The sequence below is a fragment of the Rhinoraja longicauda genome, chromosome 16 (assembly GCF_053455715.1).
Source record: "Rhinoraja longicauda isolate Sanriku21f chromosome 16, sRhiLon1.1, whole genome shotgun sequence".
NCBI lineage: Eukaryota > Metazoa > Chordata > Chondrichthyes > Rajiformes > Arhynchobatidae > Rhinoraja > Rhinoraja longicauda.
In genome coordinates, this window is record NC_135968.1 from 34,249,629 (window position 1) to 34,275,778 (window position 26,150).

The 26,150-nt window shown below is 42.2% G+C and overlaps 1 protein-coding gene across 1 annotated transcript in view; it reads right to left on the reverse strand.

The window, feature by feature from the left end:
* Window positions 1-15,530, reverse strand: part of ctbp2a (C-terminal binding protein 2a) — a 249,401-nt gene extending 233,871 nt beyond the window's left edge. Inside the window, exon 1 of the mRNA XM_078413605.1 lies at window positions 15,031-15,530. The gene's annotated coding sequence lies outside the window, so the exon portion shown is untranslated. The remainder of the gene's footprint in view (window positions 1-15,030) is intronic.
* Between the last annotated feature and the right edge of the window lie 10,620 nt (window positions 15,531-26,150).

The following is a 26,150-nucleotide window of genomic DNA, read 5'->3' on the forward strand; positions in this document are numbered from 1 at the left end:
TCACATTTTTGGTCATACACGTGACTAAGAATGGCCCTGTAGCTATCAGAGGTCTGAGAATGGGCATCCTGACGTGAATGAGTCACTGTCTGATCCCCCTAGAGTTTTATAAGGTTTAAGCGCATGATGGAATACATAACATGAGTGCAGTTCCAACTACACTTAAGTAACCCAGTGACCAGGACAAAACTATCGATTTGACTGGCTCTCTATTCATCGGCCTAAACATTCATTCCCTCCAAAACAGACAGGTGTGGGTTGCAGGGTGTACTATATTTATGCACTGCAGTTACAAGCCTATGCTAGTCCTACAGAACCACCCAAATGCATGGGCTGTTCCACCGAAGACAAAACCAGTAGGTGCACATGAATGCTGCCAGGTTCCTCTCCCATTGTACCATCCTGACCTGGAAATACAAAGGTGTTACTTCATTATCTCTGGGGCTAAATCCTGGAATATCCACCTCTCAGCACTGTGGGAGTACATTCACTAGACAAGTTCATGAAACTGTTTCACTCTTTCAAGGTAATTAGGAACAGGCAATAAATGCTAGACTGGCAAGCAAGACCTAGATCGTGGAATCACAAAATGCTGGAGTAACTCAGCGGGTCAGGCAGCATCTCAGGAGAGAAGGAATGGGTGGCGTTTTGGGTCGAGACCCTTCTTCAGACTGATGGAAGTCTGAATCAGTCTGAAGAAGGGTCTCGACCCGAAACGTCACCCATTCCTTCTCTCCTGAGATGCTGCCTGACCCGCTGAGTTACTCCAGCATTTTGTTATGCCTTCGATTTGTACCAGCATCTGCAGTTATTTTCCTACACTACCTAGATCGTGGAACACGAGTAAAGATAACACTGGCTCAGCAGGGCCTCAAATTTAAAATGATCATCTATCTATTCAAATTCATCCCTATCCTCACTTATCTCCATTTTGTGATCTCTTCCAGACCTCTCACAAGTTCCATTGAGAGACGCACTTTCAGTCACCCAGGAAAGCTCTGGAATTTATCCCATACACCTCTTGTCTCCTTTAAGATCCACCTTTTGAATTAACTTCCTTATATCTCTTCCTTGGAATCAGAGTCAATTGTTTTGTTCGATTACAGTCCTGATGCAGAGTTTCAACCCGCCTACCGCTTTAAGTACCTCGACCCCCACTGTGATTCTCCAGCAGTTTGTTTTCTGCTGTGCATTCCTGCAAAAACCTTTGGATATATTCCTGCAGTTAAAGCTCAAGCTGGTTTTGTTGAATATTTTCCAGCCACCTTCAGCAATACTGAATGGCTTGCTAAAAAAAAGTACGACTCAAGCGAGTTGGCACAAGGTTTATAAAGGTATATGCAAGGGCATGACAAGGCAGCAAATATGTTCAGCCATGCTGAACAACAGCAAAGGTGTGGTACAATGCAAAATCTGAAATTCCTGCATAACAAGGTTTGAAGTGAACACAATGTAAAATTCTACACAAATTGAATGGCCCATTCATATATGCCCTTGCTGCCAGCAATATTGGGAGCAATGTTAATTCTCAATATGCAAACATACGAAAGCCAACCTGAAAATAATTATCACATATCAGCACTGTTAGTGTCACGCTTTCCAAACACGGTTAGTTTTTTAGCCATTCATGGTTAAACATTGGGTAGGCTGGCGAGTATAAACATTAACCAACCAGACTCTGAATTTTTACAGATTTCCAGCAAAGTGCAGTGCCCTTTCTAAAGGGATCTGTACATAACACGATCACCCATCAACCTGTTGTGTGGTCAAAAAGCCTTTTCTTAAGATCTGACTGCCTCCCACTCATTTTGTTGAACCTTGTACTCCTGGAGATTTACAATGGATTTGAACAAAACTTCAATGTGAAAAGTAAATGAAATTTAATAATTTTCCACTACAGAATGTCTCAAACCTTCAATTTTCATGAAAGGATTTTTAAAGTGCCTGGAGTTTCATTAATTTTTAAACTTGCTGATATAACATTCAGTATCAAAAGGTCTAATGTTGGAGCTTGTATCAATAGATTTTGAACAAAATACCCCAAAGTATAAAGCCCAATAAAAATACTGTATGAATTATATTTAAAAACAACCAACACCACAATATTCCAATTCCAATCCATCTCCCCAACAGCAACATAGACCACCGTCAATTGTTAATTTGGATACAATTTCAAGTTCCTCTATTAAAGCACATCAGCATAATTTAAGAAGCGACTCAGATTCTTTAGAACAAAAACAATGATCAATACTCTTGATGAAAACTACAACATAAACTAAAATACAAAAAGCTTATAATTTTTCAGTCGGAAACTATTTTTGTGATGAGGTAGTTATGTGATTTTCCCCCTGTTTGTAAGGTAGGAAAATAACTGCAGATGTTGGTACAAATCGAAGGTATCACAAAATGTTGGAGTAACTCAGCAGGTCAGGTAGCATCTCTGGAGAGAAGGAACAAAACCCTTGGGTCTCGACGCGAAACGTCACCCATTCCTTCTCTCCAGAGATGCTGCCTGACCTGCTGAGTTACTCCAGCATTTTGTGATACCTCCCCCTGCTTGTAATGCGTGGCAAAATGGAACACAACTCTTCCCTCTGTTCCTACTTCTCAGTTTTTCTTTCAGGTTTATTGCAATTATCTGTCTTTTGGATTGAATTGAATACTTTACAAGTCACAGTGAAATTCTTTGCCTGCATGGCCTAGGTATGCAAATAGTTCCCACGTAAAGGGTGCTTACAAAGTTACCCCTTCTCTTCTCACCCCTCCCCCCCCCCTCACAGTGGTTCCTCCTCGCTCCAGGTCCATCTTTGTTCTCCCCCCCCCCCCCCCCCCCGCCTCTCACGACGGTCCCCCCAAGGCGGGTCCTAGTTTGTTCTCCCACCCCCCCCTAACATTGATCTGTTAGGCCTGGAGTCATGTTCCAGGCTTCATATATTGGCATATCAAGCCAAGCAGAGTGTGCAATTTGGACTCAAAATATGTTCAAATGTGTAAACTACACTGAAAGGAAAACTCGCTCATACTGCAGGAAGATCAGGCAGCATGCGTTGTCCATTTAACAGCAGTATGTAGAACAAGTGCATGGAGACAATAAGTTGGGATTTTTAACATATTCAATTCACAAAGATAATCAAACACCCCAAATGACTATATCTGTGCTTACAGCAGCACATTTCCTCTATGTTCAAACAGATTACAACAGGTCGTTAAAGCCAAAATTCATTGCTGGCAGAAATGGCTTGGGTTTCTGAGGGAAATGCAAATGGTGTCATCCATTTAATTGTCATCACAACAAATACGGGGGGGGGGGGGGACGGGGGGGACGGACAGATTGCCCTCCGAGCTATTGTGGATATGAGGCATATCTGGCATATTGCAACATTTATGCATACACATTACTCACATTATAAAGCAGCACAAAATAATTATGGGTAGTAAGGTCAATTTCCTAAAGCATAATTAGTTAAAAAGAATGAAGACGAGTGTTATTTCTTCACTGATTAAGAATGACTGATACATGGTATTGACCAATAGCAAGAATAAAATGATGCAAGGTCAAAGGAACAGCTCAGAGAAGAAGGGTCTCAACCCGAAACGTCACCCATTCCTTCTCTCCAGAGATGCTGCCTGACCCGCTGAGTTATTTCAGCATTTTGTGTCTACCGTCGATTTAAACCGGCATCTGCAGTTTTCTTTCCTGCTCAGAGAAATTTAATCAGTAGGATCTCTGAGGCAAAGAAACAAAACATTCCAAATAATAGTCCACAAAACACAAAAACAGTGTACATTTCCAAATTGGTGTTTTCATAAATTAGCAATTTAAGACAATCATGTTTTTTTAAGACAAGGTAAAACAAACAACGCAGTCATTAATTGCCAGTAAAAGTGCATTTTTTCCCGCATTTGCTTGTATAACAAACCACTATTCACAATAAGCAACCGAATAAATGCTTATGTACTTAAAAGCTACAAAACTCTAATGCATTGGTTACTTGCATATTATGCACAAAATGATCACAGTTATACCGCACCCTTAATTGACCAGAGCTGAATATTTTTATCCAATTAAGCAGTGATGATCGAGATCAAAGTTATATCAATCTCTCAACTTCCATTGAATGCAAGCACTTCCGGTCTCCTCAGGCTTCTATTACTAACAAATGCAAAACCGATCACACCAAAATGAAATTCTAAAATTATGACATTATTTGTTCACTGCTGAATTTACTGCACTTTAGCATTTTCAGCTACTAAATCAATGCTGTCCAGTGATCAACGGAGATTTTGATGGCTGTTTATTAGATCTACAAATTAAACAAGGAAAATGAATGACAATCCTTAGCACCAGATCAACAAAATGATATTTATTCACGATGAATAAAGAAAGTTGCCCAAAGAAGAAATTTTAAAAGGATGTTGCCAGGACTTGAGGGGCCGAGCTATTGGGAGAGATTGGGCAGGCGAGGACATCATTCCACGGAGAGCAGTGATCTTCAGAGGTATACAAAATCACGAGGGGAATAGAAAGGATGAAAGGGTTAATGTTTATATTACAAAGGCATGCAGTATTTTACCCAGGGAAGGGGAATCAACAGCAAGAGGACATACGTTTAAGGTGAGAGGAGCAAGATTTAAAAGGAACCCAAGGGGCAACTGTTTCACTCAGAGGGTGGTGAGTACATGGGATCTGCCAGAGGAGGTAGTTGAGGCAGATACTATAATAACATTTAAAAGAAACTTGATCAGATACATGGATAGGAAAGGTTTACACAGGGAAATGAGATGAGCTTAAATGCCACATCTAGATCAGCATCGAGGATTTAGTCTGCAGGGGCTTGTTCCACACTGTATGACTCTAAGTACATATTTTAAGAAAATAAACTACAAATTAGCAACAACGTACTCGACCAACATTTTATCTGCATTCCATTTCCTTAGTTCATATTGAGGTGCCATTTCACAATCATGAACTGTTCTCCACCACCTCACATAATCAGCTACTGTTTGTGCAAATAAGCCTGAACAAAAATACCAATGAACAATTTATGTCCCAACTCAATGAACATACAAGAGATTGTGGACCAACGTTGATTCCCACCCAGAGTACAGTACCTCATCAATGTTCCAGTTCTCACAGCAGTGGAGCATGGCAGCAAGTATGGAGAGGGCACAGGGTGACATGATGCTCATCCATCAGTTCCCACAAATAAACACATCCTTACCTTGTCAACCAAATACCACAAGTTTCAGCAATGCATCACGGTGTTAACGGCTTTTTTTACAGCTGTCTGTTTTAGTGCTGGAGCCTTGTTGAAATTCATTGTTCTGATGCACAACACTTAATGCCTGCAGTTCTGTGCTCAACAGTAAGTGGAGTCTGCATTTCCACACAACAGTCCCTGATGTGTTTGAGCAGTAATTTTCTATCACTGTTCCCGGTGAGTCAATAAGTTTAAGGCTTATACTGCCACCATGACTCAGAGGAAAATCAAATTATTTCTGGTACGTCACATTCCTATAAAATGTATTAGTCAACTTCCTGTTAAGGGCTTATTCAGATTGATGACCATGGATGGACAGAACTGTCACAAAATTCAGAGATCGTTACCGTTCTCGTTCACATAGTGGCGTTGATAAAAATGTTAGAGGCAACCTACATACGTAATAAGTCAATACCAGTGGCTTTGCAGACAGCAAAGTACTGCTTAGAAGGGTTGACACAAATGCGCCACAGACACAGATAGGCAGAAATTATAACAGCATTCAGTTCAGTTTATTGTCACGTGTACCGAGGTACAGTGAAAAGCTTTTGTTGCGTGCTATCCAGTCAGCGGGAAGACAATACATGATCACCATCGAAGCATTCACAGTGTACAGATACATAAGGGAATAACGTTTAATGCAAGATAAAGCCAGTAAAGTCTGGTCAAAGATAATCTGAGGGTCACCAATGAGGTAGATACTGTAGTAGTAGTTCAGGACTGCTCTCTAGTTGTGGTAGGATGGTTCAGTTGCCGGATAACAGTTGGGAAGAAACTATAGCAACATTTAAAAGACTTTTGGATGGGTACTTGGATAGGAAAGGTTTAGAGGGATATGGGCCAAATGCAGGCAGGTGGGAATAGTGTTGATGGGGCATCTTGGTTGGCATGGGCGAATTGGGCTGACGAGCATGTTTCCATGCTACATGACCTTATCTATGACAGCAGCTGAACCCCATCAGCAAATATCCATAACAGTTGTCTCCCCCTCTCCTCCATTGTAACTGGCTTCATTTGAGCTACCCCCAAGACGTGGGAAGATCCCAATCAAAAACATAGAGTTACAGTTCTGCACGTTAGCCGTATGTTCCAGGACACTGGTTTTGTAGTTGCTGAAGCCACCTTTCATGACAGCGTAATCAGAGCAGGTTCAAGAGAAAGAGAAAGCAACACATTCATGCAACTACCAGGAGGACAGAGATAAAAATGGGCCAACATACTCGCATCCACTCAGTGCACATTAATTTACATATCATTTGACATTTATTCAAATCATTTTAAATGAATTTATTATTTAGGAGAAGGATGATCTGCACTTCACCTCTCAAACTGATCATTAACAAGATTGTGAGTCATCTGACCAGCTTTTCCCAGAGAAATTAAAGTCCTGTGATATGGTCACTTCAAGCTTTGTTCCACTCCAACTATTACCAAAATCTGCAAGCTCGTTTATTTTATTGCCAAATAAAAGTGATCAAACACTTTTAGAGTGCTGGCAGTAAAGTGGGTCTTCTCAGTTAAAAATGCTCACTGCATTAAACCTCCTGGCTCGGTTCCTCGTTACGAGTTACAGACCACAAAAGATTAGCATTACTGCACCTTCAGATGACCTGTGCAGAGGTTACTGCCTCTCAGATGAGTCAAAGACAACCCTAAACATTAAGGAAATTAACAGGTCAAACATCAATCTTCAACTAAAGATTTTCAAACTGCCCATCAAATGGTCATTTAATAGCATTAATATTTTAAGTAGAACATCAACAACGTGGTGCATTGTTTAGCAAGAGATGGAATTTAACAAAGGAAGAAACCAGCATACCATGTTTGTCTGACAGCCAGCAAACACTGTTTAAGCAATCATAATATCCATTTCAGATAATGCACGTACAGTAATATCCCTTCTAAAAATTTCAGCCACAGGAATTTCATAAAGTGTTTATTGACTGATATCAGCAGTAATAATTTTGTGATGATAATGTGCCAGTAATAAAAATGTTCATTTCATCTTGCAATTAAATGAACATTTTCGCTGCCTCTTACATAGTCTTTCACAAACATTCTTTTAATTTAAAGAAAAAAATGATCTGAGTTTTGTTCTTAAATTTTAATGTAATGGCAGTCATCAGACTTGCTGAGGGTATTTGAGCTCTCTCATTACAAGGACTTCTCTTCTTCTCTGTATTCATATTGCAGTACACCACCAGCTCGAAGGTCTGTTAGTCAGAGATAAAGAATAAAATGCAAGGGGCTGTTTTGGTCCCAAATGTTGTCTTTCACCAGTGAGTCATGGCATCGGATTCACCACCAGGGTGTTAATTCATGTCACAACAAAATACAGACCAAGACAATTAAACAGTACACAAAATTTTAAAAAGCACAGACTTATCTCCTGAATGAATGAACGAATGAATGAATGATTTCACAGACAAGTCACAGTGATACTAAACTGATAGAATGGGGATTTGTGAGGGGAAAAGTACAGAAGTGAGAGAGTGGAAAATGGAACAAAGGGTGGGCAGTCAACTGGATTATATGGTGAAATGCAGTGAAGAGCAGATATTCTGAAAGTTGGTTAAACAAAAACTCTTGAAACATGCGCTCCAAGCGTACAATTAAATAACCGAGCTTCAATGTCAGTGAGGATTGTACTTGGGGAAAATAGATTTGACATAGCATGTGCCTTTCTCTCAATCTACCCTCAAAAAGTTTTCAAAACAGGGTTTAAGTGCTGTGTTGTCACTCAGATTGTTGCAAAAGCATCATGTAATTGAGGGAAATAAACAGTTCCCGCAATGATGGTTACTTCAATCGCGATAAGTTTCATAGGGTGGAATGAAATGACATTTTTCAGACACACAAGAAATACTTGAACACCTGTGTGGTTTAATGTTACATCACATAATATTGAACAGACAACACACACCTGCAAGCAACTCTCAAACAATGCAGCCTTTGTTTGCCCAAATTAAATAACTCAAACCAGTAAAAAAAAATTGACTGCAATTCCATTAATCTGCATAGCTGCATGGGGTTACTCTAACTTGTCCAACTTGATTCATCATCATATTTCTGCAGTTCCAATTGGAATTCATTCAAGTAACACATACCAATAAAACACGAAAATTCCTTCCAGTATGCATTCTTTATTCTGTTGGCAATCTTTCTGAATAAATCTGTCAGTTTTTTTTTAATTTGCCATTATTTCCTGACTATCTGAATTCAAAATGCAAGTATATCAACACATTCCATTGTGTGAGTGTGAATAAAAGAAGACAAAAACTAGCTTTTATTAGAGTGGTCGTATCATGCCACAGTGGTGAGACAGCTGTTACAAAGGATAGAGGCCTATCCACATTCTCCAGAGATGCTGCCCGACCTGCTGAATTACTCCAGCACATTGTGTCCTTTTGTTTTCTAATATCAAAGTCTGAAAGGCCAAGGTTTATAATAGAAAAATCAAACGCCTTTGCATATTGACCAGGAAACGCTTCATATTGATATTTCTGTAACACTTAGCTTTCTGCATACTGGTCAGCACTAAAACTGGTCACAGAAGGAACTCAGTTGACACTCAGCATGATAGCGTGCCTCTACGCCAGAAAGTTGTGCATTCAAGACCCACTCTGGTTGTGGGAACTCTGAAGGAGTGAGAGAGAGAGAGAGACACCAGTGCAGCACTGTGGGAATGTCACACTGCCCAAGGTCAGACATTAACCTCTGCAACATTGCAAAAAGGTTTCCTGGAATTATTTGTACAAAAACAGGGAAGTTTTCCCGGGTGTGCTGATCAATAGTTCTTTCTCAGCAGTCACCACCAAAACATATTACCCGTTCCTTTACTTCGTTGCTTATACAGTGACCAAAGATATCAAGGCTTCTTGGGGTTATGAAAGAGTATATATAAAGGTAAGATGTAGAAACAAGGAACAGCAGATGCTGGTTTACAAAAAAAGACACAATGTGCTGAAGTAACTCAACAAGTCATGCATCCATGGAGAACATGGATAGGTGACATTTTGGGTCAGGACATGTCGAAGAAGGGTGTCGACCCAAAACCACCTTCAATCTGAAGGGGGTCCTGACCCAAAATGTCACCTTTCCATGTCCTTCAGGGACACTGCCTGACCCGCTAAGTTACTCTAGCAATGTGTCTCTCTGTCATATGTGTGCGTGTCCTTCAATTGCCACAATATAGATTCACAAGTAAAATGGCAAAAGATCATGCACCTAAACATTGATTCCCTTCTTACAGATCCCATATGACCCGAGTATTTCAAGCATTGTGCTTTTATTTCAGATTCCTAGCATTGGTAGTCATTTGCTTTTGATATTTTGAACATAATTATTTTTCATGATGGGATATAGAATGCCAGTGAAGCACTTTAAAGTGTGCAAATTACATAATCACCAATATTAATATATACAGTGCCCTCCATAATGCTTGGGACAAAGTCACATCATTTATTTATTTGCCTCTGTACTCCACAATTTTAGATTTGTAATAGAAAAAAAATCACATGTGGTTAAAGTGCACATTGTCAGATTTTATTAAAAGCCATTTTTATACATTTTGGTTCCACCATGTAGAAATTACAGCTGTGTTTATACATGGTCCGCCCATTTCAGGGCGCCATAATATTTGGGACACATGGCTTCACAGGCGTCTGTAATTGCTCAGGGCTGTTTAATTGCCTCAATGCAGGTATAAGAGAACTCTCAGCACCTAGTTTTTCCTCCAGTCTTTCCATCACCTTTGGAAACTTTTATTGCTGTTTATCAACATGATGACCAAAGTTGTGCCAATAAAAGTCAAAGAAGCCATTATGAGACTGAGAAACAAGAATAAAACTGTTAGAGACATCAGCCAATCCTTAGGCTTACCAAAATCAACTGTTTGGAACATCATTAAGAAGAAAGAGAGCACTGGTGAGCTTACTAATCGCAAAGGGACTGGCAGGCCAAGGAAAACCTCCACAGCTGATGACACAAGGATTCTCCATATACATAAAGAAAAATCCTCAAACATCTGTCCGACAGATCAGAAACACTCTTCAGGAGTCAGGTGTGGATTTGTCAATGATCACTGTCCACAGAAGACTTCATGAACAGAAATACAGAGGCTACACTGCAAGATGCAAACCACTGGTTTGCTGCAAAAATAGGATGGCCAGGTTACAGTTTGCCAAGAAGTACTTGAAAGAGCAACCACAGTTCTGGAAAAAGGTCTTGTAGACAGATGAGACAAAGATTAACTTATTCACAAAATGCTGGAGTAACTCAGCAGGTCAGGCAGCATCTAAGGAGAGAAGGAATGGGTGATGTTTCGGGTCGAGACCCTTCTTCAGACTGATGTCAGGGGGCGGGACAAAGGAAGGATATAGGTGGAGACAGGAAGATAGAGGGAGATCTGGGAAGGGGGAGGGGAAGAGAGGGACAGAGGAACTATCTAAAGTTGGAGAAGTCGATGTTCATACCACTGGGCTGCAAGCTGCCCAGGCGAAATTAACATATCAGTGATGGCAAGAGCAAAGTATGGAGGAGAGAAGGAACTGCCCAAGATCCAAAGCATACCACCTCCTCTGTGAATCACGGTGGTGGGGGTGTTATGGCCAGGGCATGTATGGCTGCTGAAGGTACTGGCTCACTTATCTTCATTGATGGTACAACTGCTGATGGTAGTAGCATAATGAATTCTGAAGGGTATAGACACATCTTATCTGCTCAAGTTCAAACAAATGCCTCAAAACCTATTGGCTGGCAGTTCATTCTACAGCAAGACAATGATCCAAAACATACTGCTAAAGCAACAAAGGAGTTTTTCAAAGCTAAAAAATGGTCAAGTGGCCGTCAATCACCCGATCTGAACCCAATTGAGCATGCCTTTTATATGCTGAAGAGAAAACTGAAGGGGACTAGCCCCCAAAACAAGCATAAGCTGAAGATGGCTGCAATACAGGCCTGGCAGAGCATCACCAGAGAAGACACCCAGCAACTGGTGATGTCCATGAATCGCAGACTTCAAGCAGTCATTGCATGTAAAGGATATGTAACAAAATACTAAACATGACTACTTTCATTTACATGTCCTACTTTCATTGCTGTGTCCCAAACATTATGGTGCCCTGAAATGGGGGGACTACGGAAACACAGCTGTAATCTCTACATGGTGAAAGCAAAATGTATAAAAATGGCCTTTATTAAAATCTGACAATGTGCACTTTAACCACATGTGATTTTTTTCTATTACAAATCTCAAATTGTAGAGTACAGAGGCAAATAAATAAATGATGGGTCTTTGTCCCAAACATTATGGAGGGCGCTGTATATATATTACATAGTATATATATATATATATATATATATATATATATATATATAAATATACTCTTTGTAATGGAGTTAGTCCACAACCTCCTAAACTCAAGGGCATTAAAACCAAGTTGGTCACCTCAAATCAACCTTGGCATTTTATTATTATGATGAATCTACACGGTACCCCTTTTAAAATCGATGCACCTTTCCTGAGGTGCAGTAGCTGAAACCAAGTATAACACGTGGGATAATTTTTTTTAATACTTTGCATCACTGGACCTCAACATCTTCCTCTTTGCAATCAGCACCCTGATGCAGACACCAATATCCTGCAGGACTTTTAAAATTGCTGTTTATATTTGCTCACAAATGGATACCCAAATGCCTCTGCTCTTTCACAAAGCAGTCACTTCCCATTAAGAAAATTATTTAAATCTTTTTCTTAAATCCAAAAGCTGATGATTTAACATTTCCCTGCACTGTACTCCAGCTCTCAATTTTGGCTCAGCCATTTTCTGCAAAACTTACTGCTGCCATTAATACAACTTACTGCGCCTTCTAATTTAGACTTGCAAACATGATAATAGAAACTTCAATCTCCTCTTCCAAATCAGTGATATAAAACTGGGGCTCAAATACAGAACATTGGGAACATCACCTCTCAAGTCTTACCCATCAGACAACGTTCCCATTGTCACTACTCTTTCTTCAACCTCAACTAATTTCCAGTTACTTACCCACTGCCACATATTAATTTAAAATTATCTTCACCGACAGCAATGTTTCCTTCAAAGTAACTGGGGCTTTTTGTTAGGACAGTAGAATAAGGAAAGAAAAGAGTAGGTTCCTGCGTATGTTTTGATATTTGCAGGGATGCTCCAACAGGTAAATTGTACATCTAGTATCAGGAAACAGCTAATCTCTGCAAACTGCTTGGTAAACAGTCATGGTATACTAACTCCCGACACAGAAAAAAACCAAACACTGTTTGAAGCCCATTTTCCAATGAAACAATGTGGCTTAAATGCTTTTTAGAATCAATTGCATGAAATTTACAATGCGTTTGAAATTTATTTTATCTCACTGATAAATCACCAGATCAATTTAAGAATAGTCAAGCAGCTTTGAAATTTCTTAATTCAATCTCTATAGAAAAGTCAAACACCACAGCCATTTTAATTCAGCAAACTCAACCTGCTGTAAATCTATTTGTAAAATTAACCAGTGTTTCCATTACTAATTCATAATGTTTTACTTTTTCTTGTTCAACTGGAACAAACTGGTACAAACATGTTCTGGTATTTCATATCACTATTTAATCATTTACTAATGATATAAATCTAACAAACTGTCCATTGTCTGGATAACGTTAACTGTTACACATTATGCATCCTGCAAGATATCTACAACAAACAATTGGCAAATGCAAAGAATGCCAAGTTCTGGCCCATGTCCGGTATGTATCAGACTGCACTGAATAAAACTTAAATACTTTGTTCCGTTTTATAGTAAATCTATAAATCGGACATAATTCATATAAAAGAAAAGGGCATACAACAAAACATAGGTCAACAGACAGTACTCATTCTGAGCAGAAATGACCCTGGTTTACAAAAAAATCACTACCTTCAACACATCAACTGCAAATGAATATGAGAAAAATGCTCTGGGTTGTTTGGATTCAAACCTCACTGCACTTTTTAAAAAGATAAAAGACTGACTAAGATTTTCAAAAGAAAAGCTTGGGGAAGATGGGTTTCTGGTTAAAATGCACGCAGAATCTTGGTTGATTTTACCATGTTGATTTTCCTGCTTGCCAACATCAAAATTTAAGCACCTGTGTTAAGTTACAATCATCAGTGTGGAAAAAGACACGGTTTCCTTTGGGAAGATGTCAGATCGATAAATTTTAATATCAGCATGGTTGACATTTATAACTGAAAATACTTCTTGAAAGCAACCATAAAAAAGTTATTGTGTTTAAAAAAACCCCACCTCTCCAGTAATGTCAAGCAGAATGCACAAAATAATCATTGAAGCATCCTGTGGAAACATGCATAAGTATCCTCCCGCACATGTGCACTGAATGTAAAATTGAAGGGATGGAATATCTTAGCTCTGGACATGTGGATCAGAGAGTTTCTCCATGATAAACATAGGGCAGCACTGCCCAGCAACATGGGCATCACCAAATCTCAACTGTCTGCTCAGGGTGGTTGCTGGAAAGGGCAGGAGTGCTGGAAGGTGGAGATAGGACATGGTGAGATATCCATGGCCTGTGCGCGCGCGCATTGTATGGGGAAAGGAATGTACCTGGGTCTAAAGGAGAACAGTCACCACAAAGATAAAGTTAGAGTTTGCGGGATAGGAGGTGTGAGGCACATGTTCCCAATTACAGGAGAGGTAGGGAGCAGAGAAAGAGTCCAGAGGATGGCTGGCAAGACCTAATGTGGGTGGGGACAGCAGTTGACATTCACTCAATGGTGTTTGGGAGAAGCTGGGATGGATAGTGGGGAGGGAGTGAGAAGGTGGTTGAGGACGAATGGTGGGGTGGGGTGGGGAGGGAAGAGTCAAACTGTGGACTGGGATGACTAGTGGTGGGGGGGGGGGGGGGGGGATCACACAATTGGGGGTCAAACTACAGGGGAGTCGAACCGTGGAGTCTAAGCGGTGGAGGAGTCAAACGGTGGGGGTCAAACGTTGCTGGGATGGGGGTGTCAAACTGTTGAGGGCAAATTAAGTGGTGGGGGGGGGGAATGGAGGGTGGAGATCGGAAATGGGGGCAAACATTGGGGGGGGAATGGTGTGGGTGGGTCAAATGGCAGGGGTGTTGAAGGGCAGGGGGACTGGCAAATTTTGGGGGAGGGCAGGCGAATGAGGGGTGAGATGGGTGGAGCGAGTGGTGGGAGGAGAGGGGGGCTGATGCAGGGTGTGTGGGAGGCGGCAGCATTTCAGGGGGCGGGGACATGTGTAGGTTGGGCGGGTTGTTCAGGAGGGGTTGGATTACCCAGAGGAGGGGTACGGATTACCCACAGACGGGTCGCCTAGGGAGGAGGTATTGATCGCCCTGGGGAAAGGGGGATGTATCGCTCTGAGAAAGGGGATGTATCGTCCAAGGGTGGAGGAATGGATGGATGGGGGGAGGGAGAGGGGGAAGGGAGATGAGGAGGAGGGGAAGGGAGAGGAGGAGGGGAAGGGAGAGGAGGAGGGGAGGGAGAGGAGGAGGGGAGGGAGAGGAGGAGGGGAGGGAGAGGGGAAGGGAGAGGGGAAGGGAGAGGGGGAGGGAGAGGAGGAGGGGAGGGAGAGGAGGAGGGGAGGGAGAGGAGGAGGGGAGGGAGAGGAGGAGGGGAGGGAGAGGAGGAGGGGAGGGAGAGGAGGAGGGGAGGGAGAGGAGGAGAGAGGAGGGAGAGAGGGGGAAGGGAGAGGGAGGGAGAGGAGGAGGAGAGGGGGCCGGTACCTGTGCTAAAAGCCGCCCGGCTCACAGCCAGTCCCTCGGTAGCAGCATCTCCATCCCCTCCAGTCAGCTGGTCCACATCAAAAAGAAAACAATTCAACTTAATCCTCCAACTGCAGCCTGTAAGATCCGTGCGGCGGGGCTTGGTTGGGTTGGGTTGGGTTGGGTTGTCCGGGCGGTGCGGGGTTGTGCTGTGTTGTGTTGTCCGGGTCGGTGCGCTCCGATCCCCGGGCGACAGACAGCTGCCGAGTCAGAGACGGGCGGTGGCGGCAGTGGTGGAGACTCCGCTGCCCTGGTCCTTGGTGGCTCCTGGCGACCGGGCTTCCTCCTCCTCCTCCTGCCCTGCCCTGACCCTCCACCTCCTCCTTCTCCTTCCCTCGCCGGCACAAGAAGCGAGTTGCACAGAGAGAGAGAGAGAGAGTGGAGCCGGGCCGGAGGGGGTCTGGGCTGGGCTGGGTTGGGTTGGGCTCAGCGGGCGGGCTCTGCCACAAACCAATGACACAGCCCCACATGGACAAGCGCGCCTCCGACACACACTCGCACAGACTCTCTCTCACTCTCACAGCAACTCGACAGTCGCACAGCCTCTCACAGCTCTCAACCCCAGACTCTCACAGCCTCTCACAGTTCCCCGACACTCACATAGCCTCTCACTCTCGCACCAACCCGAGTGCACCGACACTAGGCAGCAGAAGCAGCGGCTCCAGCTCACTCCTTGCCCCCCCCCCCCCCCCAACATCCATAAACTCAACAGCACCTCCTCCAAACCTCAACTTTCCAGGGTCCCTTAAGAGAGAAAAACACCCCCCAAAAAATCGCCAAACTACAATCTGCCCCGTGAGCTAAAAATATCGACTCTGCCTCGCAGAAAACATCCTCTTTTTTTCTCTCTCTGTGTGCAAATATATATATATATATAAAGTCATTCTGTTCACCGTACCCAAAGTGAAGTGGCCCAAGTTTCCGTCTGACACCCACTAGGTTTCTCACCTCTTCGCAATTAAAAATAAAAACTTGACTAATTGAATACTAATAAAGTACTGGAAGCAAAACTGCAGACTTCAGTAAACAATTACGTTTTTTCCCCCTGGATATTGACAAAAAACAACCCCCCCCCCCCCCCCCCCCCCCCCAGGTTATACGTCCCTATGAGTGGGTTTTCTTTTTTCAAACATTTATCTCAAATTTTAGAAAGGCAAATAAAAATGTTCCGTTGTTTTTGTCAAGAATTTGCAGCTTGCACATTTCGGTATTGTATCCATCTTTGCCTGTACATTTTTTTTCTATGTCTGCCAGGATGAATTCGGATGATCTTCAGAGTTAAAGTCCAGTTCCCACAGTATTAGCTATCTTATTAGTAGTTCCAGGATTAATCTCACCGCTGCACCATCGCACGTGGCAGCGTTTTGCATAAACATGGGCAACACAAGGACTGGTGAGGAATGCATTGCCTGACAATGCGATGGAAATGGATTCAGTGCGAGCTTTCCAGATTAAAATGTAAACAGCAGAAGCAAGAGAATGTGCTACAAGGCGAGGAAGTGGCACCAGTTGGATTGATAGAAAGATCAGATGCAAAACAGCCTCCATCAACTCCATGTTGTCCTAGTTTTCCATGACACCACGTTACTCGTATAAGAAATGAGACAAATATAAATTATTTTCATTCTTGCATCTAGCATGTAGTATCGCTTTAGATTTCGTTAAGTATAAAAAGAAAGAGAAAGAATGTCAAGAAGAGGGAGAACAAGCTTGCGTGACGCCAAATTTGAATGAAAAGCTTATGTTCCGAGCCCTGTTGGGTTTAGCAGTTCTACTGTTGTCCACTGTGTCATCTGTGAGTTCCCTTCCCATTTCAGAGAGCACGCTAATTAATGCAGGGGAGAATGCAGCAGTGCCGATCCTGTGGTCCAGCTATTCCAGAGAACATTTCACCTTTGTAGTGTAGTTTTACCAGTGAAATAGGCTTCCGATTTCTGTTACAAATAAAAGTTCTGGAAGAACTCAGCAGGTCAGTTAGCATCTATGGAGGGAGTGGATAGAAGGCATTTTTCAGGTCGGGCACCTTTAGATCAGTCTGAAGAAGAGGTCCTGACCCAAAACGTCATGTGTCCATTCCATTTACTGATGCTGCCTGACCTGCTGAGTTCCTCCAGAACTTTGTGTTTTGCTCCTTAGCGATTCATAAATTTCACAACTCTCCTCCAAACTATTGCAGAGCAGTATAAGAAAATAACTGCAGATGCTGGTACAAATCGATGTATTCACAAAATGCTGGAGTAACTCAGCAGGTCAGGCAGCATCTCGGGAGAGAAGGAATGGGTTGATGGGAGGCTGAGACTCGCTGTATGGGTTCCAGCTTCTACAAGACACCACAGTCTCTTGTGCTTTATCTTGCCTTGTCTCTCTTTCATCTCATAGTGAATATATGTGAGAGTGTTCTTCCAGTTGCTGGCTGGAAATTAAGGAATTTAGCTAAGGCCCAGGCCCACAGGGCATGAAAACACCACAGACATCAATTTATTAGTCCTGGATCTTACTCTTTGCAAGACATAGAACTGTACAGCATACGAACAGGCCCTTTGGCCCACAACATCTGTGCTGAATATGATGCCAAGACTATCCCATATCTACCTACGCATAATCCATATCCCCCATTCCCTGTATATCCATATGCCCATCTAAAGGCCTCTTCAATGCCACCATTGAATAGACAATAGGTGCAGGAGTAGGCCATTCGGTCCTTCGAGCCAGCACCGCCATTCAATGTGATCATGGCTGATCATTCGCAATCAGTACCCCGTTCCTGCTCTCTCCCCATACCCCCTGACTCCGCTATCATCTCCGTTCTAAATGGCCTACCCCTTATTCTTAAACAGTGGCCCCTGGTTCTGGACTCCCCTAACATTGGGAACATGTTTCCTGCATCTATCATGTCCAATCCCTTAATAATCTTATACGTTTCAATAAGAGCCCCTCTCACCCTTCTAAATTCCAGCGTATACAAGCCTAGTCGTTCCAGTTTTTCAATATACGACAATCCCGCCATTCCGGGAATTAACCTAGTGAACCTACGCTGCACTCCCTCAATAGCAAGAATGTCCTTCCTCAAATTTGGAGACCAAAACTGCACACAGTACTCCAGGTGCGGTCTCACTAGGGCCCTGTACAACTGCAGAAGGACCTCTTTGCTCCTATACTCAACTATCTGCGTCAACCACCAATCCTGGCAGCTCATCCCAGGCACCCTGTGTAAAAATGTAGCCCTGCAGATCTCCTTTAAACCTTACTCCGCTCACATTAAAGCTTTCCCCTCCAATATTTGATTTTTCCATCCTGGGAAAAAGGTTCTGACTGTTTACCTTGTGGGTGAATCGAGGAGGACATAGGTTTAAGGTGAAGGGGAAAAGAATTAATAGGAATCTGAAGAGTAACTTTTTCACACAAAGGGTGGTGGGTGTATGGAACAAGCTGCCAGATGAAGTAGTTGAGGCAGGTATTATTGCAACATTTAAGAAAGATTTAGACAGATACATGGATACCACAGGTTTGGAGGGATATGGACTAAACACGGGCAGGTGGGACTAGTGTAGCTGGGACATATTGGCTGGTGTGGGCAAGTTGGGCCAAAGGGCCTGTTTCCACATTGTATGAATCTATGATCTTATTTATGCCTCTCATATGTCCAGGGTTAGCAGATGATGCAGATCCTCCCACTTGCATCCAGGATAGGTGCAGGAAGCAGTGAAAGTTACATGGATAGGAAAGGTTTAGAGGGATATGGGCCGGATGCTGGCAAATGGGACTAGCCATTGACAAGTAGGCAACTTAGTCGGCCTGGATGAGAGACCAAAAGACACGTTTCCCTGCTGTGTGACTCTCTACCTGCAAAGTCCATAAAAGGACCTGGTGATTCTTATCATGTTACGCTGTGATGATATACCATCAGCCCCACCAGATTACTCATCTCAGAGCTCTCTCTTGTACCTCAGGGAAGAAAAAATTGAAACACGTCTCACCCTGTTCCACAAAGCAGAGACGGGACCAGATGATTATCTCAAAATCTCTCAGGCAAAGTTGTTCACTTCATGTAGATTATCCCCATTCATTATAGAAAGACCTGAATTTACATCATTTTTTGTATTTGGGACATTGACTTATGTCTCTCCCTTCCCATTGATGATGAAGATCCTCTTGATGCCTGCTTTGACATTTCCCCCCTCCCCCAGTGAAACGTGAATCCAAGGAGGTGTGGAAGGGGATGGGTTTACAGTTCTCCAACCTCTCTGAAGAAATCTGATCAGGGATTTTTAACCTGAAGCATTTTCTCTATTTTGCTTCCTACAGAGGTGATCTGACCTACGGAACATTTCCAGTATCTTTTGTCTTTATTCGGCGTAGACCCATTTGGCAAATTCAACAGGAAAATTACAAATGTACAAATGTAAATGGTGACAACCTTAGATAGCCGAGAAACCTTCCAGCCAAGGTCTCTTTGTGGTATCTTGTCTTCATATCTGGTATCTGGTCAAGTGGACGAACAAATCCATTCAGAGCAAATTCAGAACTTTGGTTACAGAGCTTATCAATCATTTGCCCCTTTCATCAATAGATCAGGTTACCTGTGCATTTTGTGAATGTGAGTCATAGGATCACAGTGTATGGAAAAGACCTTTGTTCAACTAAATCCAAGTAAACATCAACTTCAATCCCATTTTTCAAAATATCTGGCCACATTCCTATCAACTCTCCTCTCCATCTGCCCACTCGGGGCTATTTACAATGGCTAATTAGTCAATTGACCTGCTTGACTTTGGGATGTGAGAGGAAGCTGCAACAGACCGGGGTAACCAATGAGATCCACAGGGAACACATGCCACCTCCACCTAACCTAGACAGCACTGCAGATCAGGAATGAACATTGGTTGATGGAGTAAAGAAGCAGCAGCTCTATAGTTTGAAAGGGGCAAGGCATGCACTTAAAACTGTGAGGTGCACATAGCACAGGTGAAACAGAAATGAGAGCCCGGGTGGTGTAATATTTGGGCAGAAGCCTGGACATTGGGTATTAGGTGTTCTTAGTGTTGCTGTATGTGGTGTGGGTTCTTATCCCAGCTACATTGTATTGCAACAGTCACCTGAACCATCTTCCACTTTATCTGAAGATTGAAAATCACACCTGGATTACCCAAGTCTCAAAATAAATGGCAGAAAATAATATTGCACTCTCTGAAGTGTAATGTGCTGAATTAATATTATAAATATTTATGATAGCATATGCGAAAGCATATTCACATTTTAATGATGTATATATTTTTGCATTAATTTTGGTCTCTTTTCTGGAGGGAGCCCTGATGATAAAGTGAATATCTGGAACTCCAAGTTAATAACTAAATATCACAAATATCACAATGCTTCAGTTCCTACTTTACAGAAAGAAGAGCACAAAAAAACCCCAACTAATTATTAACTTTAATGGATCGGCTTTGGGGGACCAAGTTTGATTTGAAGCTAATTTTATGTCTATCTTAATTTGAAGCTCTTTAGCTTTTTAGAGAGCCCTAACAATTGGTTTAAATCTCAAATGGTGCTTTGGGTATTTTTATTTAGCTGATAGCCATTGTATTTCCAGTAATTTATATTCCATGCTGGATGGTGTATACTAACGTTATATCAAAATGATTTTTGACAAAAATAATTAATTCATACATTTATATATTTTTTGAATAAATATTTATAATATTAATTCAGCACTTATTTTAAGTTTCACTTTTTAAACCAGGAATAATTTATGGCATATAGTAAGAGCACTGTTTTGACAAAATTTAACACAGTAACAATGTACAAGATTGTATGTGGCAGACTTTGCTGGTTTTTTTTGGCACCAGTGCAAGTTTTGGAATTCCTCCAAATGTCACAAAGCAGCAGGAGAATACAAGAAAAATCATTTAAGATGTCTTCGATTATTGTGAAATACACACAATTGTTTCTTCCTTATAACCTCAACATCAGTGGTACTCCACAGCAGTTGGGAGAAAGCTTGTTGAGGAATACAATTACTTATTTTCCTCTCACTGTGATTCTACAAAGTGCTTCTTCTGCAAAAGAGATTCTCTCCACAAAGTGAGTGTGGGTAACAAGTGGGACCAAGACTCACTCCTGTTTATCAAAGATAATGGAACACAAGGCTGTCAAAAATGAGTTTTCAATTATTAAAATTTAAAGCAGCAGAAAGGTTTAAAGAATGTTTAATCAGAAATCATTGGCTATTTTATTGTAGTAGAAATTAATATGAGAATGCTAAGAACAATAAACATAGTAGGGTTTCCTGCGTTTAATTCTACAAGTAGACTGCAAAAATGGATGGCAATCAATAAATCTGAACAAATCTACGAAAATAATAATTGTCACATTGTAGTGGGTCTGGACGCAGTAGGAATCAGGCAAAATGCCAGGTAGGTATTAACAGTAATTTTAATGCAGCAACAGAAAATCCACACTCTCTTCAGTCTCAAGCACGAGTTATCTCTCTAGCCCTTCAGGCAAACCCCTTAGCACTAGTCCCTTCCCCAGCCCTGTCCAACCCGTGCCGATGGGGATGATCCAGGGAGTGGCCTAATCCCCGGGTACCGCCACAACATCAACAATTGGCACATTCACTTTTGTCATGAAGAAATGTTTCATAACTTAATTCCTAAAAGAATCAGCTGTAATGTGAGAAAAGCATTACTGTTCTGTTGTATCACTCTCTAATTCAACCACATTGCACAGGAATGTTTTAAGGTGATGGGTTGATATTTCCCTCTGCAAGTTTCACGTCATCCAATCAAGGTGGAGGATTGTGCGTTTTCTGGGGGTAAATTTGCCATTAATTTTCCATTAAGTAAAATTTTTAAAGCTGGCAAAATAAATCCCCATATTGTTATGTGTGATTATATTGAAGATTCCTCACTGATGTCAACAACATTAATAATTTGCTTTTATACAATCTTTATCAACAATAAATTTCCCCACAGTACTTCATGAGAGTATTATCCAGCAACATTTACAAATGTAAAGTTGATGGTAATGATTCAAGTGATTCCATTGTGATTCCACAAAGGAGATTAATGCACAAAAATCTTTTGCAGTGTAATCTGATTTTTTTCTATCGCTATAAATGAACATTATGTTAGCTATATTTTTATTTCTTCAATAATACTCATGAACATATGAACAGAAGTAGAGAATTTGGCCCCAGCACCATAGCACCATGCAATGAGATTAGTGTTGATTGTGATCCACCTCCACATTTAGCTTTGTCCTGTTTCTCTTGATGTGTTCAATGAATAAATATCGATCACAGATTTAAAAGTGACATTGTAGTGGGTCTGGACGCAGTAGGAATCAGGCAAGACGCCAGGTAGGTATTAACAGTAATTTTAATGCAGCAACAGAACATCCACACTCTCTTCAGTCTCAAGCACGAGTTATCTCTCTAGCCCTTCAGGCAAACCCCTAAGCACTAGTCCCTTCCCCAGCCCTGTCCAACCCGTGCCGAGGGGGATGATCCAGGGAGTGGCCTAATCCCCGGGTACCGCCACAACATCAACAATTGGCACTTTCACTTTTGTATCATAACTTAATTCCTAAAAGAATCAACTGTAATTTTTTTAACTTTTACCTCTGATTATATATCATCAATTCAAAAAAGATATGGGACCAGGCCCTTTGGCCCACAATGCCTGTGCTGACCATGATGCCAAATTAAATTGACTCATCTGCCTGCCCATGAACCAATTCAGTCCATTTCCAGGCATGTTCATTTGCCTGTCTGAATGCCTCTTAGATGTTACTATCATGTTTGCTCCCCCCACACTGAGCCTTATTTTATAATATTTCAAGGTATACAACCGGAGTTTGCATATCCACTCCTCATAATTCATAGTCCTGGGACTATTACTAGTAAACCTACGTTACATCTGTTCTGAAATTAATCCATCCTCACAATATTCTACAAGTGGGCTAACCATGGCTTTGTATGGCAGTAGGATAACTTCTACCTCACATATTCTAGTTTACTGGATATAAATGGCAATTTTAAACAAAAATTGCTGTACTCCATCTGCCAGCACATGAAAGTAATGAAACTTGCATTTTTATGAAAATAAGCCCCCAACAATATGTATTTTTATAAAATTTAATCGCTGGAAGTCCTCAGCAAAACAAAGCTTCTGAGACCGATAAGCTCAGTTCACAGAGCCCACGATCTATGACCTGATACTGGGATGGGATTACCTGTGGCCATGGAACATGATGATCCACTCTGTGCTCATTGAGGGAGTGGGAATAGTGGAATAACATACCCTATTTTCAATTTAAAGGCACGGTTCGCATAGAGGACTTTCAAAGATGCCGTTAGGCAATCTGCAGTGTTCCCTTTGGCTGAGGGATCTCTCAGGAAGAAGGTAAGATTGCTCGGGAATTGAGAGGGTACAACAAGAGCAAAGCTCACAAATCAGGTAGTGGGGTCATTGCAACAATCAGCTACCTGCATGATAAAGGAGCCCTGTAAATGTGTCATCCTTTAGTGCCTTTATTATCTTCAGTACCATTGTTTTCTGAGATCCCATTACCATTACTGGTTCAATGTTACGAAGCAATATGTAGGAAGGAACTGCAGATGCTAGTTTAAACCGAAGATAGACACAAAAAGCTGGAGTAACTCAGCGGGACAGGCAGCATCTCTGGAGAGAAGGAATGGGTGACGTTTCGGCTCGAGACCCTTCTTCAGACTGGTTAGGGATAAGGGAAACGAGAGATATAGACGATGATGTAGAGAGATAAAAAACAATGAAAAAAGATATGTAAAAATGTAACGATGATAAAAGTTCCACGTACCTCGACTCCATCCTATCCCTCCATCCTGGTCCAATCTCTCCTGACCTGTCCAATGGGCGATTGTTTCGCGGAACACCTTCGCTCAGCCTGCCTGAACCAACCTGATCTCCCGGGTGCCAGACACTTTAATTCTCCTTCCCATTCTTCCACAGACCTTTCTGTCCTCGGTCTCCTCCATTGTCAGAGTGAGGCAAAATGCAAATTGGAGGAAAAACATCTCATATTTCGCTTGGGCAGCTTACAGCCCAGAGGTATGAATATTGATATTTCTCACTTCAGGTAGCCCCCTCATTCTCTCTCTCTCTCTCTATCCCTCCCCCACCCAAGTCGCACTAGCTTCTCGTTTTCACCCAAACAACTAACAATGGCCTATTTCCTTTATCATCGTTACTTTTTTGCATATCTTTTATTCATTGTTCTTTATCTCTCCACATCATCGTCTATATCTCTCGTTTCCCTAAACCCTAACCAGTCTGGAGAAGGGTCTCAACCCGAAACATCACCCATTCCTTCTCTCCAGAAATGCTGCCTGTCCCGCTGAGTTACTCCAGCTTTTTGTGTCTATCTTACTTAGCAATATATTCTTCATTTCAGCCACCTCCCTGTTTTTTTTTAATTTCAGTCGGCCGTGATTGGTTTTCAAGGGCCTTTCTTTTGTGTTTCTTGTATTTGTCTCATGTACTATGATCTTGAGTCCTATGGTATCCTTTACCACTTCAGCCATGTATGGAAGTTTTTTTCCCCTTATTGCCAAGTAAACCTCTCACTTGTATGGATATAAATGAGCTGTTTATCATGTCACATTATTTTTAGAATATCCCCCACTGTTCTTCTGTTGCTTTACTCATTAACAGATCTGTGCAGCCTTTGTTATATCATATGGAAACCAGCCAGTCAAACACTATGTTAAATTATTGCTTTTGTATGAATGTTCACGTGCTGTTGAAATAGCCATAAAATTTGGCACGTTATTCTTTACTAAATCTAACACATCTCTCCTCCCTTAATGGTGCAAAGACACATCAATTTAGACATTGGATGATTAGAGAAAAAGATAACTGCATCTGTTTTTTATGTGTAAATAGCTTATAACATGCAAATGCGAGCATGTTTTTCAATATTTGCACATGTCTCTTCATGAATTCCAACCCAGCAGGAAATTTGGCTGAGCACTCCATTTTGGTTTAGATTTAGGCTGAGGTTTATTATTGTCATGTGTACTGAGGTACACGGAGGCGAGCGGTCTGCTGTGGTGGTACTGGCAAATTGGGGGGTGGAGTGAGCGTTTGGGGGGGGGATGGGTGAATGGCAGCAGAGTGATTGAATGGTGGGGGGGGTTGAGGGTGAGCAAACAGAGCAGGAGGTGAAGTGGGAGAGCGAATGGAGGGGTGGTGTGAATGGTGGTTGAGGCCAACCTTGGCCGGACAAATGATGGGGAGGTGTCAAATGGCACAGCTGGAATGGTTGTATGGCAGGGGACGAACATTTTGGGGGAGAGGGGATCGAGTGAATGGTTTAGATTTTTTTTAGATTTAGAGATACAGCGCGGAAACAGGCCCTTCGGCCCACCGGGTCCATGCCGCCCAGCGATCCCCGCACATTAACACTATCCTACACCCACAAGGGACAATTTTTTTAACATTTGCCCAGCCAATTAACCTACATACCTGCACGTCTTTGGAGTGTGGGAGGAAACCGAAGATCTCGGAGAAAACCCACGCAGGTCATGGGGAGAACGTACAAACTCCATACAGACGGCGCCCGTAGTCAGGATCGAACCTGAGTCTCCGGTGCTGCATTCGCTGTAAGGCAGCAACTCTACCGCTACGCCACCATGGTGGGGGGATGGACAGATGGTGGGGGGGGGGGGGGATGGGTGATCGGTGGGGCTTGAGTGGATGGTCGGGGGATGGGTACATGGTGGGGGATGTGTGGGGACAGGTGAAAGGAGGGACTCTGGCAAATGGTGAGTATGGGCACATGGTGGGACAGGTGAATGGTGGTCGATGGGCAAATGGTGGGGGATGGTGGAATGGTGGAAGAAACAGAGTGCAGAATATAATTTTCAGTATTGTAGTGCATCAGTTCCACAGATAACGTCCAATGTCCTCAATGGGGTAGAGGTGATCTCGATCCATGCAAATGTTGATAATGCTTCCATCATTTCTTGCATTTGGAAAACATCATCAACATGTAGATCAAAAGGTTGTAATGTTAAATATGTGAATAGTCCACGCTGGTAT